Here is a 14,763-nt window from a genome sequence, read left to right as displayed (position 1 = left end):
GATTTTTTCTTACTTCCTAAAGTGGGATTGTATTGCTGTAAACTTCCTTCTCAGAACTGCTTTTGCTGCATCCTATAACTTTTAGATAGCCATATTTTCCTTGCTATTTGTCTCTAGGTATTTTTTTATTTTCTCTTTGATTTCTCAAGTGATCCATTGGTTGTTTAGTAGCATGTTATTTAGTCTCTGTGTTTATATTTTTTGCAATTTTTTTCTTGAAGTTTATTTCTAAACTTATAGAGTTGTAGTTGGAAAAGTTGCTTGATATGATTTTAATTTTCTAATTTACCAAGGCTTGCTTCATGGCTCAGCATGTGATCTGTCCTGGAGAATATTTCATGGGCACTTGAAAAGAATGTGTATTTTACATCTTTCAGATGGAATGCTCTATAAAGATCAAATAAGTTTCTCTAGTCTAATGTGTCATTTAAGGCCTGTGTTTCTTTGTTGTTTTTCTGTCTGGATGATCTGTCCATTGATGTAAGTGAGGTGTTAAAGTCCCTCACTATTGTTTCACTGACCATTGCTCCTTTTATGGTGGTTAGCAGTTACCTCATGTATTTAGGTGCTCCTATGTTGGGTGTATGTGTATTTATAATCACAATATCTTCTTCTTGGATTGATCCCCTGTCTTCTTTGTTTCTTATAACAGTCTTTATTTTAAAGTCTATTTTGTCTAATATGTTTATTTCTACTCCAGCTTTCTTTTGGTTTCCACTTGCATGGAATACCCTTTTCCATCCCCTCACTTTCAGTCTATATGTGTCCATAGATCTGAAGTAGGTCTCTTGTATATGGCATATATATGGGTCTCGTTTTTTGTATCCATTCAGCTAGTCTGTCTTTTGATTGGAGCATTTAAAATTTTTCTACATTTTAAATACTCAGAGTATTTAAGTTATCCTGGTAGATCGGATGGAATTTGGTCTAGTTGGCTAGGCCCCTCTTCTCTTGAATAAGGGGTAAGGACATGCATGCAACTAGCAACCATGTCCCCTACTGCTGACTTGGAGGAAATGATGAGCTAAAGGGAGGCTAAACTGTGGCAGGGACTCTACCTGAGCTTTTAGGACACAGGAAAGAAATATCTTCAGCCCCCAGTTGTCTTTCAGCCATCTTGACCTTGGTCAGCCCAGCGAGGAGGAATTCAAATGTCTCTTGGTATAATATTTCCCCAGGCTAACATTAGTGTAACATAATTCTTCATCTGGCTAAGCAAGAAAACAAATCATTCTTTGTCAAGTGCAAAGTTATCCCTTTCTGACACACAAAAGGGAAATGGGCAGACCCTGTGACTTTTCAGTTCACTCATAAATCTCATGTGTGAAGCTTTTTGTTGGCAAAAATGTCAAATATTTGTGAGTTTATAGCTCATTAAATCGATCTATAGTATGTTTAAATTCATGGAGTTTTATTTGCAGAATAAATGCACACTTTCTTCTAGTAATCCTTGCAATAAAAATAAAGTCTGTCCCAAGTTCCTTAGCTATGGGGTAATCGGTATCAGAAAAACATGACTTAAACTCCAGAAATGGGGGGTTAGCCACCTTCAGATTTGTCTGAGTTTATTCACTGCCTTGCTTGCATTCAAAAACCTCATATTGAGAAAATTACCTGTGTTTGCAAGGTTTCCTTTCAAAGAACAGCTAGTGCTTATAAAGCTCATAAAATGGAGCATAAAAGACAAAACCAGCCATTCTAACATTCAAAGGAAAAAAGCACGGAAAAAGTAAATACTTGTATAGTTTGTCTAAGTGTAATGAACCAAGTGGCACCAAATTACCCATATTTGGAGCAATTTCTGAGTAACAAAATGGAGACTTGCTGAAGCAAATTGAGAGGAAATGTATTCCATGACAAAACAAGATTACAGGGACCTTCAGATAGACTGGGGTTTCACCCAATGCCCCCAGTTCATGTTTTCATCTAGAGGAAGAAGCTTGCAGATTATAGTGCCTGGCCCTTCAAATGTGTTTTTTAGACAGGACCTCCATCTAGTGGTTTACTCTGGAAATTATCTCACAGCGTGTTTTATCACACATACAAACACATACACACACACACACAATTCCCTTTCACAAATTTTTGAGAATAGAAAAATAGTTATCCCTCTTGTTGCCTGGCAGGGTTCCCCCTGAACCCACTGAACCTTGTCCCTCCATTGCCAAGAACTAAAGATTTCTTAACCTCTAGATTTTGTAATAACCTGTCTGTTCATGGCAATCTCTTATCCAGTTTGTCTTTGCACATGGAAGAAAAGTGACTTCTAATGATCAAGAGGAACAAATTTTTTGTGTGTGAAGTGGTGTATACATGTGTATGTGTTTGGTCAGGGTATTCTGAAGAAGAGCTCAGTTGTGGAACTGAGTGGACCATGGCAATTGCTAAAGGTGGGACATAGGATACAGATCAGTAAGAATAACAGGAGAAGGAGTGAATGAGAATGAATGAATGGACAGTGAGACACAAGCAGGTGCACGAACATGCAGAGGAGGGACAGCATAGTGCCTCACAGGACTGGGAAGCAGAATGTGGCCGAAATGAGACCAATAACAATACCTAATTCATAGCCCTGAGCAAGTGACCTCAGGTTGCCTGAGCCCCTTGATCCTACCAGCATGTGACTTCTCCATCTAAGCTTAAGACATTCTCTGTCAGTGTTATTTCAAAGATTCTTTGGCCACATACCACTTTGCAGTTCTAAGTAAGTGCTACAGACATTTTTCCCCCTTGTATATATAATCTGGCACAATTTTGATGGTAAGGTTGTCCCCCAGGACCATCCCAGATCTCTAGGCTCACCCTTCTATAAATAATTAGGCCAGTGGCAATACTTAGCACTGATGCAGTTTTCTCCATTCTTTAATATTTCCTTAATTCCACCCTTAAAGATTTTTCAGTGCCGTCTTTTGCATGCTTCCACATATGCCACTAACTGTTTTCCCCATCATTGTTTCCATTTATGTTTTCCATTATTCTTTTGCGTCTTTCTATTTATGGGCTTCCTTTATTTGACATGCCTCCTTTCAGCCACACTAAGAACAGTGTCTTTAAAGGAGCTCTTTATTGCCCATCAAGGGAGAATCGGAAAATATGACATGGGAAAGCAGATGAATGATAATGCGTAGGAAAGGAGTTCTAAGAAACCATCAAAGCATTAGAATAGAAGGAGAGAGATACAGAAGTACACCAGATAACTCATCAACTTTAGGGCAGTGGCTTTTTTGAGTTGATGGCACACTTTCAAATGCTAAAATTTTTGGTAGCATAGGTGAGGTGAATGTGCGGCAGAATTTTTTTTTTTCCACAAAAGTGACCAAAACAATGTCATTCCACATACTCTTCTTAAAATGAGACTTTGGCATCCTGCCCATTGAAAGGTGGGTCTATGTCCCCTACCATTGAATCTGAGAGGTCTGTGAGCTACTTAGAGCCAATAGGATGCAGTGATAGTAAATTCCAAAGCTAGCTCAAAAAGGGTGAGGTTCCCTCTGCCTTGTCCACAGACATACCTGTACTGAGGCCTTTAGTCATTGTGCAAGCAGCCCAATTGTTCTGAGGCTGCCAGTACTTGTGAGGAAGCCAAATATGCTATGAAAATACCATATAGAGAAGCCCTGAGACTTAGAAGGGGAGATACAAGGGAGAGAGACACCTGAGTGCTCCCAGCTGCTTCAGGCTCCTCCTGTTCCAGCTGCAGCTGCCAACTGACTGAAACCAAAGAAGAGACTCTAAAATCATCCAGCAGAGCCTTTCCCCAAATCATTATCCCACAGAAACCCAAGAGAGATAATAAAATAATCATTGTTTTAAACCACCAAGTTTTGAGTACTTTACTACACAGCAACAGAAAGTTGGAACAGAATGAATGACTTAGAACTAGGCTGAACAGTCAGAAATCATTAGAATGCAGTGGCTGCCATCATGCCTCATGCTGGCCACAAAAACATGCTTGATTTCTTCCACAGACTCACTCAATGGGGTTCCCTTTTGGGGATACTCAATCTCCACTGAATATTCTTTCTTGGACCTGGCTAAATATTATTATCTATACCCTGCCCTACAGGGCCTCCCTGACCAGCTCAATTTAGTGCTTCATTTAATGGACATTAACATAACAGTAGAAGTATTTGGATCAAAATCTAGTGGCTCACCCAGCACCCATATCTTAGTTTCTAACACCATTCTCCAATAAAAGAAAGCAGGGCTCCTTGGTGGAATGGCCAATTCCAGAGCTGGGGCGGGGGACATACAGTGTGAATCTGGAGAATCTTGCAGTACCAGAAAGTAAATCAGTACTCCAAAAAAAGGAAAGCATGTCAAAATTTAGAAGTTTGGGATTATATACACACTACTGTGTATAAAATAGGTAAACAACAAGGACCTACTGTATAGCATAGGGAACTATCCTCAGCATCTTTTAATAACCTATATTGGAAAAGAATTTGAAAAAGAATACATATATATACATATATGTATATATATATAACTGAATCACTTTGCTGAATACAGGAAACTAACACATTGTAAATTAACCATAATTCAATAAAAAGTTTTTAATTAAACAAGATTCAAACTGAAAGAGCTCCCAAATGGCCAAAACTGGAACAATTTGAACAGCAAAATAACATAGTATTAGATTATTACCCAAAGTACGAAATACATTCTCATGAATCCCCCTCTTAATAGTGACCAAAAAAACCAATACTAACAATCACATGTATTACTATGTGACAGGTCCTGTTCTAAACACTTTGGAAATATCAACTACCTTAATCCTTACAGGGTAGATATTGTAATTGTCATTTTACAGATGAGGAACCCAAGGTGTATTATGTTAATGTGCAGATGGAAAAGGATACCGGAGTTTCTGCTATGGCACAATGGGATAGGCTTGGCATCTCTGCAGCAACAAGATGCAGGTTCTATCCCAGCTGGCATGGTTAGTTAAAGGATCTGGCATTGCTGTTACTGTGGCTTGGTCTGATCCCTGGCCTGGGAATTCCATATGCTGCAGGGTGACCAAAACAAACCACTTTTTTTTAAAGATGCAATTAGTATAGTACATTGTAGGTACTGGCCACCAGCCCTAAGAAACTATCTGTGGGATACTGACCACCTTAGACTCTGTCCAGCTACCCAAGAGCTGGGTATTAGTGTACCCTTTCAAGACACACGAAGAGGTTCTGATAGAAATTCCTCAGTGTGGAAATTCCCAAGTGATGAAATGGGTTAAGGATCCAGCATTGCTGCAGCTATAGCACAGTCTGCAGCTGCAGTGTAGGTTTAATCCCTGGCCCAGGAACTATCATATTCCATGGGAGGAGGACCAAAAAAAAAAGAAATTTCTCGATGTCAGCCTAGAACTTGAACCTAGGTTTGAGGTTGTGTGTGGTTCTCCCACATAAGCAAAATAGTAAATGCTGAGACTGTGATAATAATTATATTGAGATTATACTAAGATGACACAGTTTTAGTAAGATTCATTGTAGAGTCTCAGAAGTTGTATGAAGTCCCTAAGACCCCAAGGAAAAGACTGTTGTTAACCTATTAAGTAAAGATACAGTAAAATATTTGCCCAAACAAGAGACCTGGAACAATCCATTCAATGGAGAAACAGCAAAACCTCTCAAGCAGAACCCAGTTAACCTGAACTCTGTTCCCAGAATTTTAGCTGAGTTCCATTTCTTGGAGGAGAAACACACAAGAGAACAAGCTGATTTTTTTTTTTTTTTTTCCTCTTGAACAAAATAACAATCACAACAACACCCAGAGGTCTTCTGGGGTCAGAACAAAGTCAAGGTCCAGCCTCCAGCCCTTACCATGAAATACACACCCCTGTATTAGAACAAAGAATAATGGCTCCAGAGTGCAGAGCAGAGAGCAGACAGTGGAAAGGGGTGAAATATTGACTACAAAGTACCCAATTTGTGCCAGATATCATCCAGGATCCTTTACTTTTTCTCATATAACTTTTGAGAAAAGTTCTATTAACACCATTTCCCATGTGAACTCAAGACTCCAAGAGGTAAAATAATTTGCCTGAGGTCACACAGCTGATAAGAGACAAAGATGGTATTTGAATCCAGCAGAGACTGGCTCCAAAGCCTTTGTCTTTCCTTGTAAAACCACAACCCAAGGAGCGTAGTTAAAGGTAAAGGCAGACCACCAAGCTGGAGAGAAGGCTAATTGCTAAAGACAAAGCTCCAGAAAGGACCTCGTGGCTCTATGAGAAAATGCAGGTCCCAAGTGCCATGTTTGTAAGTAGGGATCAATCTGCAACTGGAAGTAGACGGACGAAACATCCTAAAGTGTGATGGGTAACTCAGCAGGAAATAGTTCAATTCGGGAAATATCTGGAATCCATCAAAGAAGGTTAGACTGCAGAGTCTTTCTGTTTCTGGGAAGTAGAGAATGAGTTTCATTTGCATATCTTCCAATTCTCCCCTGACCATAACCTAATATTTGTGTGCTTAACTGTGGGTAGGATACTTTCCTGCTTTTTCTCATTTAGTTCTTATAACAGCTTTAGGAGGTGGATAACACACTTATCTGATTCATAATAAGAAACTGAGAACCAACTTGCTTAACTACCAAATCTATTGTCAGAAAGTCAGTGTAGAGCCAGGTACTCTGATTCCAGAATCCAAGCTCTTAATCACTAAGAGGAAAAAAAACAAAGTTCAAATACTGTGGTTTAACCCATATTATTTAGTCTGTTAAGAATATTATGTTTTCGAGTTCCCGTCATGGCACAGCAGAAACGAATCTGACTAGGAACCATGAGGCTTTGGGTTCGATCCCTGGCCTCACTCAGTGGGTTAAGGATCTGGTGTTGTGGTGAGCTGTGGTGTAGGTTGCAGACGAGGCTCAGATCTGATGTTGCTGTGGCCCGTGGTGTAGGCCAGTGGCTATAGCTCTGATTAGACCCCTAGCCTGGGAACCTTCATATGCCATGAGTGTGGCCCTAAAAAAAACCGACAAAAAGACAAAAAGAATATTATGTTTTATGGCCAGTGTGCTGCTGAATTTAATTTTATTCTAGTCAAAAATTTTGTTAGCATTGAGTTTTATTACCATAGTTTTGAATTTTAGTATAACTACAATACTTGGCTTATTGTTAATACCCTATTACATGTTTTATTTTTGTACTGTTGTTTTAGTTTTATGATGATGATTATTAGCATTTTTAGTTCTAGATTTTATTATTGCTACCACATTTAGCATTTTTTTAATGTTATTGAAGTATAGTTGATTTACAATGTTGTATTAATTTCTGCTACACAGCAAAGTGTTACACACACACACATATATATATATTCTTTTTCATATTATTTTCCATTATGGTTTATCACAGGATATTGACTATAGTTCCCAGTGCTATACAGTAGGACCTTGTTATTTGTCCATATTGTATATAAGAGTTTGTGTCTGCTAATCCCAAACTCCCAGTACTTCCCTCCCTCACCCCCCACACCCTCAGCAACCACAAGTCTGTTCTCCACATCTGTGAATTTAGGAATAACTTTGTGGCCTGGGTAGAAATAGGAAATGATGACAAAATCAATCAATCTCATGTTTGGATATGTCAAATGAAGAATGAGTAAGTACAGCACCCTGTGGTCAATGCTGCAAGTTGGTTTGCCCAATACTTGTTCCAAAGCCTTTCTCATGTGCCCTCCTATACTATAACCAGAAAGTGGAGAAGACTACATTTCCCATAATTCTTTGCAGCTAGGATACTCATAGGACTTAAAGTCTGTGAAGAGGCATGTCCACTCAATCCTTGGAAAACAAATGACACAAGGCAGAGGAACATTTCTGCTTGTCACAGCACCCCCCGCACACACCCAAGGAGCACTCTGCTCAGGAGCTCCCGTCAGCCCATAGAAACTTAACTCAGAGCTACACTGCGGTCTGAGGCTCTTCCCATCAAGCCTCCTTCCTCCTCTTGTCCCCCAGTGGCTGTCAGACCTGCATTGTACTAGAAGGCTCTCCATGGCCACCCACACTTGGCTCTCCCTTTCTTCTTCCACAGGCCTTTCCCTCAATAAATCTCTTGCATTTTTAATTTAATTTGGTCACACTCCATGAGACCAGATCTGGAGCAACTGATCCTTCTGGGAAGCTATTATAATTAAGGTTTTGGTATCACATAAGATCTGGACATCACTGGCAATGGAATTTCTTCTCGATGACTCCATAGGGTAGCTAGGAGTTTCTCCTTGCTATATTCTTCCAGCTGTGTACCATCAAAACAAGTTTCCTGGATCTCACTTAGCACATAATAAACTTATTAATATCCTATAACAAATCCCATTCCCAGGGTGGATCCTATTATTTACTACTAAGAATCTTGACTAATACACATGCTTCCACTGATAGACTTTTGAAGTAGGAAAGGATATTTAGAGATTACTGACTTTGAACTATCTCCTAATGTGAGAGAAATTTTTAGAGTAATCTTGACATTCAGTCTCCTTTTTATCCCTTCTAGGAAAAGGGAATTCACTTGTGCTGCTTGAAAACCTTCACAGTTCACAATGCCTTCATCTGGCATTCCCTAAAGTGCCTTCCATAGGAAAACTTTTTCATGTACACATTTAAGATTTTATGGTTGAATACATTTGGAGAATAAATGCTAAGTTATTTACATGGATTTCTTTACTATAGAATTTCTCGGAATCTTTCATGTGCTATATTCATAGATAATCTTCAAGAAGATTATTCATAGATAATCTGTGCAATCATTTTGCAAACATTTTACCAAACATTTTTCTTTTATGATGAATCTCCAAGAATTGCTGTTCTATGAGATATCTTTTACGTTGCTTGCCTTAATTTAGTGAGTTATCAGAAAAATAGGAATTTCAGCTTTGAAATAGACCCATAGAGAGGCTGTTTGAAAACCAAAGGTCATTTGGTCTCCTCAGAGAACTCCCAGAAAAGCCACTGACTTTGCAATCTTGAGATCATTACTTTTTTTCCCAAGTCCCAACTCAAGGAGAACCTTACTGGAATGATCTGAGCAGCTGCCTTTGCTCTGATGTTGCAGGTATCTACTGATGCATTACAGATCACTCTGACGCTTAGTGTTTCAAAACTAGTGAAGACAGTTCCTATACATCCATCACCCAGCTTCCCCTAATGTTAACTTCCTACACAATCTTAATACATAATCACAGCTAAGTCAACAGAGTACAATGTTACCAACTAAACTACAGACACTATTAAACTACAGACACTATTAAACTTTGCCAGTTGGTCTATTAATCTTTTTCTACCCTGAAGATCCTATCCAGGATCTTGCATTATATTTAATTATTATTTCTCCTCAGTCTCTTTCAATCTGTAACTACTCATAAGACTTGTCTTTCATGGTCTTCATATATTTTTGGCAAGTACTATTCAATCATTTTGTAGCGGTTCCCTCAATTTTGTTCTATCTGATGTTATCTCATAGTTGGAATGAGGTTATGGTCAAACTACTTACATGTTCTCTGGCTTCTAAGAGGGAGGAGAGAAGCTCCTGAAACCTGACAAGCAACATTTTGCTGCATTTGATTGGTCAAAGCGCCTGTCCATCTTCAAGAGGAGGGACTGGATGTGAGGAGCTGATTGACCTACAGAAATGGGAGTAATAAATGGTGGCCATCTTTGAAGACATCTGCCACAATAGAGTTTTTTTGTTGTTGGTTTTTTTGTTTTTGTTTTTGTCTTTTTGCCGTTTCTAGGGCCGCTCCTGCAGCATATGGAGATTCCCAGGCTAGGAGTCTAATCAGAGCTGTTGCCACTGGCCTATGCCAGAGCCACAGCAACTTGGGATCTGAGCCACATCTGTGACCTACACCACAGCTCACGGCAACGCCAGATCCTTAACCCACTGAGAAAGGCCAGGGACTGAACCCTCAACCTCATGGTTCCTAGTCGGATTCGTTAACCCCTGAGCCAGGACGGGAACTCCCACAACAGAGTTTTGAAAGATCCTTTAAAAATCCACTGAACAAGACAACCATGAAACCTGGGAATCTGCCACTATCACGCTGAACATCTTTAATTATCTGAAACCTCTTTAAAATAGGGCTAATGGTACCTGCTCTGCTAAATTCACAGGGTGTGGCAGCCACTGATGATTGCTGCAAAGATCTTTAAAGAAGAAAAACTTCCAGGAGGAGTACAATTAGCCAACAGCTTCCAGCTGACACACTTTGGGCATCTATGATGGCATTCATTCCAGGGCCACACACACCCCGCCCCCCAGGCTGCTTCTAGCCTACGACTGAGTATGGCAGTGAACTAGAACAGACCATTTCCGCTTGTTGAAGCACCCCTCCAAGGAGCACTCTGCTCAGGAGCTCCATCAGCCCACAGAGCTTACACTTATGGCTCTTCCTATTAAAACCTCCTTCCTCCTCTTGTCTCCCAGTGGCTGACAGACCTGCATTGTACTGTAAGGCTCTTCCCACCCCCAGAGCTGACTCTCCCCTTCCTCTTTCACAGGCCTTTCCCTCAGTAAATTTCTTGCATTTTAATTGCATCTTAGCATCTGCTTTCATAAGGTCCTGACTTGACACACACGGTGCTGTGAGGATCAAATGAGATCATGGATGTAGACATCCTTTGAAAATCATAGCATGAGGAACAAGTATCAAGTACTATCATTAAAAAAAAAAATACAAGGAGTAAATTATTTTCTACAACTCGTAGACTTTAGGAATTCATTGTATCATTACCCCCTTCATTAATTACTACTGATGTTTAAAGAATAATTATATTCTTGTGATAGTGCTCAGTTTTTAAAAGGGTTATATTACACCTAGGCCTCAATGTGAGAAAGTGTCTAAATTTAAATTGAATTGAGGAATGGATTAGCAATGAGATCCTGCTGTGTAAGCACTGGGAAATATGTCTAGTCACATATGATGGAGCATGTTAATGGGAGAAAATAGAATGTGTACATGTATGTGTAATTGGGTCACCATGCTGTACAGCAGAAAAAAAAATTTGTATTGGGGAAATAACAATTTAAAAAAGAGGAAAAAAAAATAAATAAATAAATTGAATTGAAAGAGATTATCATCCAGAAGAGAATGTAGCTCTTAAAGGGATAAGTTTCTGTTATCTGGGACATTTATTCAAGGGGAAAAGCTAAGTATCTTTCTTTCTTTGATCCTCTCCCTGGGATAGCACCTTTTCCTGGGAATTGGGGGAGAGATGGTCACCCTGGATTAGTGGTCTTTGCGGCTGAAGCCACCACTGAGATCTCCAAGATGATGAGGATCATTCCTCCTCTTTTTATTAGAATGATCCACAAAGCAGGAATCCTCTACAGCCTGTCTTCTTTCCTCCATCTGCTCCCATCCGGTCCAGTCTACACTTGGAAGAAGGGTTGTCATTCTTCTGCTTGAAATCCTTGTTATCTTAACCCTTAGGATAAAGTTGAAATGCCTTAAGATGTTTGATCCAATACAGATGGCGAATAGGCACATGAAAAGATGCTCAACGTTGCAATTATTAGAAAAATGCAAATCGAAACCACAATGAGGTTATCACTCACACCAGTCAGAATGGTCATCATGAAAAAGTCCACAAACAGTAAATGCTGGAAAGGGTGTGGAGAAAAAGGAACCCTCCTGCACTGCTGGTGGGAATGTAAATTGGAATAGCCACTAATAGCTAGCACAGTATGCCCACTGCAGCACTATGAACAACAGCCAAGACATGTAAGCCACCTAAATGTCCATCAACAGAGAAATGGATAAAGAATATGTGGTACATATATGCAATGGAATATTATTCAGCCGTAAAAAGTATGAAATAATGCCATTTCCAGCAACATGGATGGATACTAAAAGACAAATGTCATATCACTTATATGTGGAATCTAAGAAAAAAAGATACAAACTTATTTATAAAACAGGTATAGACTCAATAGATATAGAAAACAAACTTATTTTACCAAAGGGGAAAGGAAGGGGGTGATAAATTAGGAGTTTTGATTAACATATACATGGTGCTATATGTAAAATAGGTAACCAACAAGGACTTACTGTATAGCACAGGGAACCATACTCAATATTTTGTAATAACCTATAAGCGAAAGGATTTTGCAAAGAATAGATATATGTATATATGTATAACTAAGTCACTTTGTGGTATACCTAAAACTAACATAACATTGTTAATCAACCACACTTCAACTTAAAAAAAAAGATGTTTAGTCCGACCATAGGCTACCACTTGTCCATCTCGCCCTGCTTCCTGTGACTAACACACACATGCACACACCCTTTCTGCTTCTCTTCTTTAGTTGTATTTCATCATCCTTGAAGATATACACTTTTTTTTCACAACACCTGTCCCCTGAAATTGGGATGCATTGGAAAATCATTGTAGATGAGGCAACAGTTGTTAACTAATTGTTTGGGCCTTGAATGCACAAACATGAAAGACAGCTATCAGAATGGGTGTTAATTCGGAAGAAAATCCCACAGGCAACAGTGGGCCACACTTTTAACCTCTAGCACAAAATGTCGTGGGAGGTGGTGAATCAGAAGTGTTTAGCAATATCACCCAACTGGGAATCAAAAGTCGCCTGTTTCAACGTACTCATAAACTCAGCTAAAGAACCCAGGCCCCATGGCTTTCAGTTCATCCATGAATTCTTTTAAGAAACTCTGTATCACCAAGACTCTTGACCATATCATATGGGAAGGCTTAACATCAATGCCTCTGAATCAAGAATGCCTTTCAGAAAAATCTAATCCTAAAGGTAAAATTTTAGAAATACTGAAAACAAATTATTTCCCATATATTTTCATTTTGCTATATTTAATAGATCACTCCATGATAAAATATATGTCCAATTAAGGATTTAAAATGCTCTTTCAAAAAGTATTAAAACCCTAAGTGATAAAACCTTATGCCATAGTTCAATTGGCAATGTTTTTTTCTTTCTTAAGGGTATATAGAATAAGGGCACATCTTAATGAGTGGGGTCTCAAAGTAGATGAAATACGGTAGAACCACTTTATTCTCTTGTTTTCTCCAGTCATTGGGCTCTGTGTGTTCCGCTCTTCGCCCTTCCTTCCTTCTCTTTCTTTGCTCAGTTACTCCCACCCAACTTCTGTCTAGGTTTCAGCTTAATTATCACTTCCAAGAAGATTTCCTTTACCTCCCCATCCCCACCCTCAGACTATGTGGGTACCCCTGCTGTGTGCCTCCACAGCACCCCATACTCCACTCTCATAACAACTATCATCCTTGACTATAACTGTTTGTATAATTTTCTGTCTTCCCCACAGATGATAAACTCCCTGAAAACAGGGAACTCCTCTGTCTTGCTCACAGGATGCCTGGCACAGTTGGCACTCAATAAAGATTTATTCAGCAATGAATAAATTATCAAGTAAATAAGCATCTCCACTGCATAGCATATAAAGAAACTCAATCCATTTTGAATGGTGAAACAATATGAATTTTATCTCACAGACTAAGAAACTAAGGCCCAGCTAGTAAGAGGCTAGTTAATGATAGAGGCAAAATGAAAATGTCTTAAGGTCTCATGTAATAGTAGGGTTCCTTGACATGTATTAGGTATTTACTAGGTGCCTGGCATAGTTCTAACCTCTGTGTATGTGTAATTTCACTTAATTCTCATAATCACTTGGGCACAGGTAGATGCTATTAGTATTCCCATTTTAAGAAAAGGGAAATTGGAGTGAAAAGAGTTAAAATTTCCCAGGATAATAGAGCTAATCATTGGTGTGACTGAGATACAAACCAAAGTTCTACTCTCAATCACAATATTAGAGATTCTGATAAATTGGGTCAAAATATTTAGCAATAGTAAATACTAGTACTTACTAGCAGATGACTTCTTAAAAATGTGTTTTCATGCTGACCCAAGACAAATAGCTTAATTTCCATGGGTATTGATACCAACAAAAACAGAATTAAACTTGTATGGTTGACAAGTCACTTTACCAAAAGTTAGGAGGCTTCGGTTCTTTCTTCACAGCCCACTCTTCAAGTGGCTATATAATCCTGGGGGAATCACTTAGCTTCTCTGAAACTCAGCTTCTCCTTCAGTTTAAAAAAAAAAAAAAAAATGTGAGGTAATGCAAATGAACTCACAATCCTCTGATAGGGTCTGTCACTTCATCTCAAAGCAATTAACAGGTATACCAAGTAGGAGAAATCAACAGTGATTATTGTTCTATGCCAAATATTGAATTCCAGGATGTAACTTAAACTCCAGTGCTTGTGCTACAAAATTCAAATAATGTTTGGCCAGGTGAAGAGCCCTTGATCCTCCCCCTGAAAGTGTAGGTTTTCACATTTCAGCCAAGGACTTTTGTTCCTTTCCTGCTATGAGCAGTGTTTGCCTGAGTGGGGAGAGGGAAGCCCAGACTTGTGTTGACAGAGTTTGACAGTTGGGGGAAAAGTACATACCTGGAGGGGGAACCGTGTTTAACAAGAAACAAGGCATCAGTCTCCACCTGACTCATTCCAAGCGGGGCCTCCCTCCGCAGTTGCTTTGTTCCAACATTAGATCAGAGGCTCATGTGGAAACTTGCTGAAGTCAAACACTATCAAAACCTCCAAGCTCAGCTATGCTGAAGAGGAAAACAAGATTCTCGCCAGATAGGTGTTGGAGCCAAGGCTACTAGGAAGAGTTAGAGACACTTATCAGGGCTCCAGGAAGTAAGAAGCCCTCACTCTTCAGCATCACAGGGCTGCTGAAGCTATTCATATATGTCC

General features: G+C 39.3%; 1 long non-coding RNA gene across 3 annotated transcripts in view; it reads right to left on the bottom strand.

Annotated features, from left to right (window-relative positions):
* The window catches only part of LOC102165168 (uncharacterized), a 102,261-nt gene that overhangs the window by 40,215 nt on the left and 47,283 nt on the right, over positions 1 to 14,763 (bottom strand). The window contains exons 2-3 of one of the 3 annotated variants that reach the window (XR_014837154.1): positions 14,455 to 14,668; positions 13,987 to 14,085 (exon numbers count right to left, since the gene is read on the bottom strand). The exons of 1 other annotated variant lie outside the window; for it this stretch is intronic. This is a non-coding gene — a long non-coding RNA (uncharacterized LOC102165168). The remainder of the gene's footprint in view (positions 1 to 13,986; positions 14,086 to 14,454; positions 14,669 to 14,763) is intronic. One more of the 3 variants, XR_014837156.1, reaches the window with a different exon arrangement.

This window comes from Sus scrofa, chromosome 2, assembly GCF_054392235.1.
Source record: "Sus scrofa isolate SSC_HxYL_T2T_F1_AM1 chromosome 2, Sscrofa_HxYL_maternal_Yorkshire_Landrace_v2.0, whole genome shotgun sequence".
NCBI classification, from domain to species: Eukaryota; Metazoa; Chordata; class Mammalia; order Artiodactyla; family Suidae; genus Sus; species Sus scrofa.
Note: the sequence above shows the minus strand (reverse complement) of the source record. Positions and strands in the feature narration are given on the sequence as shown.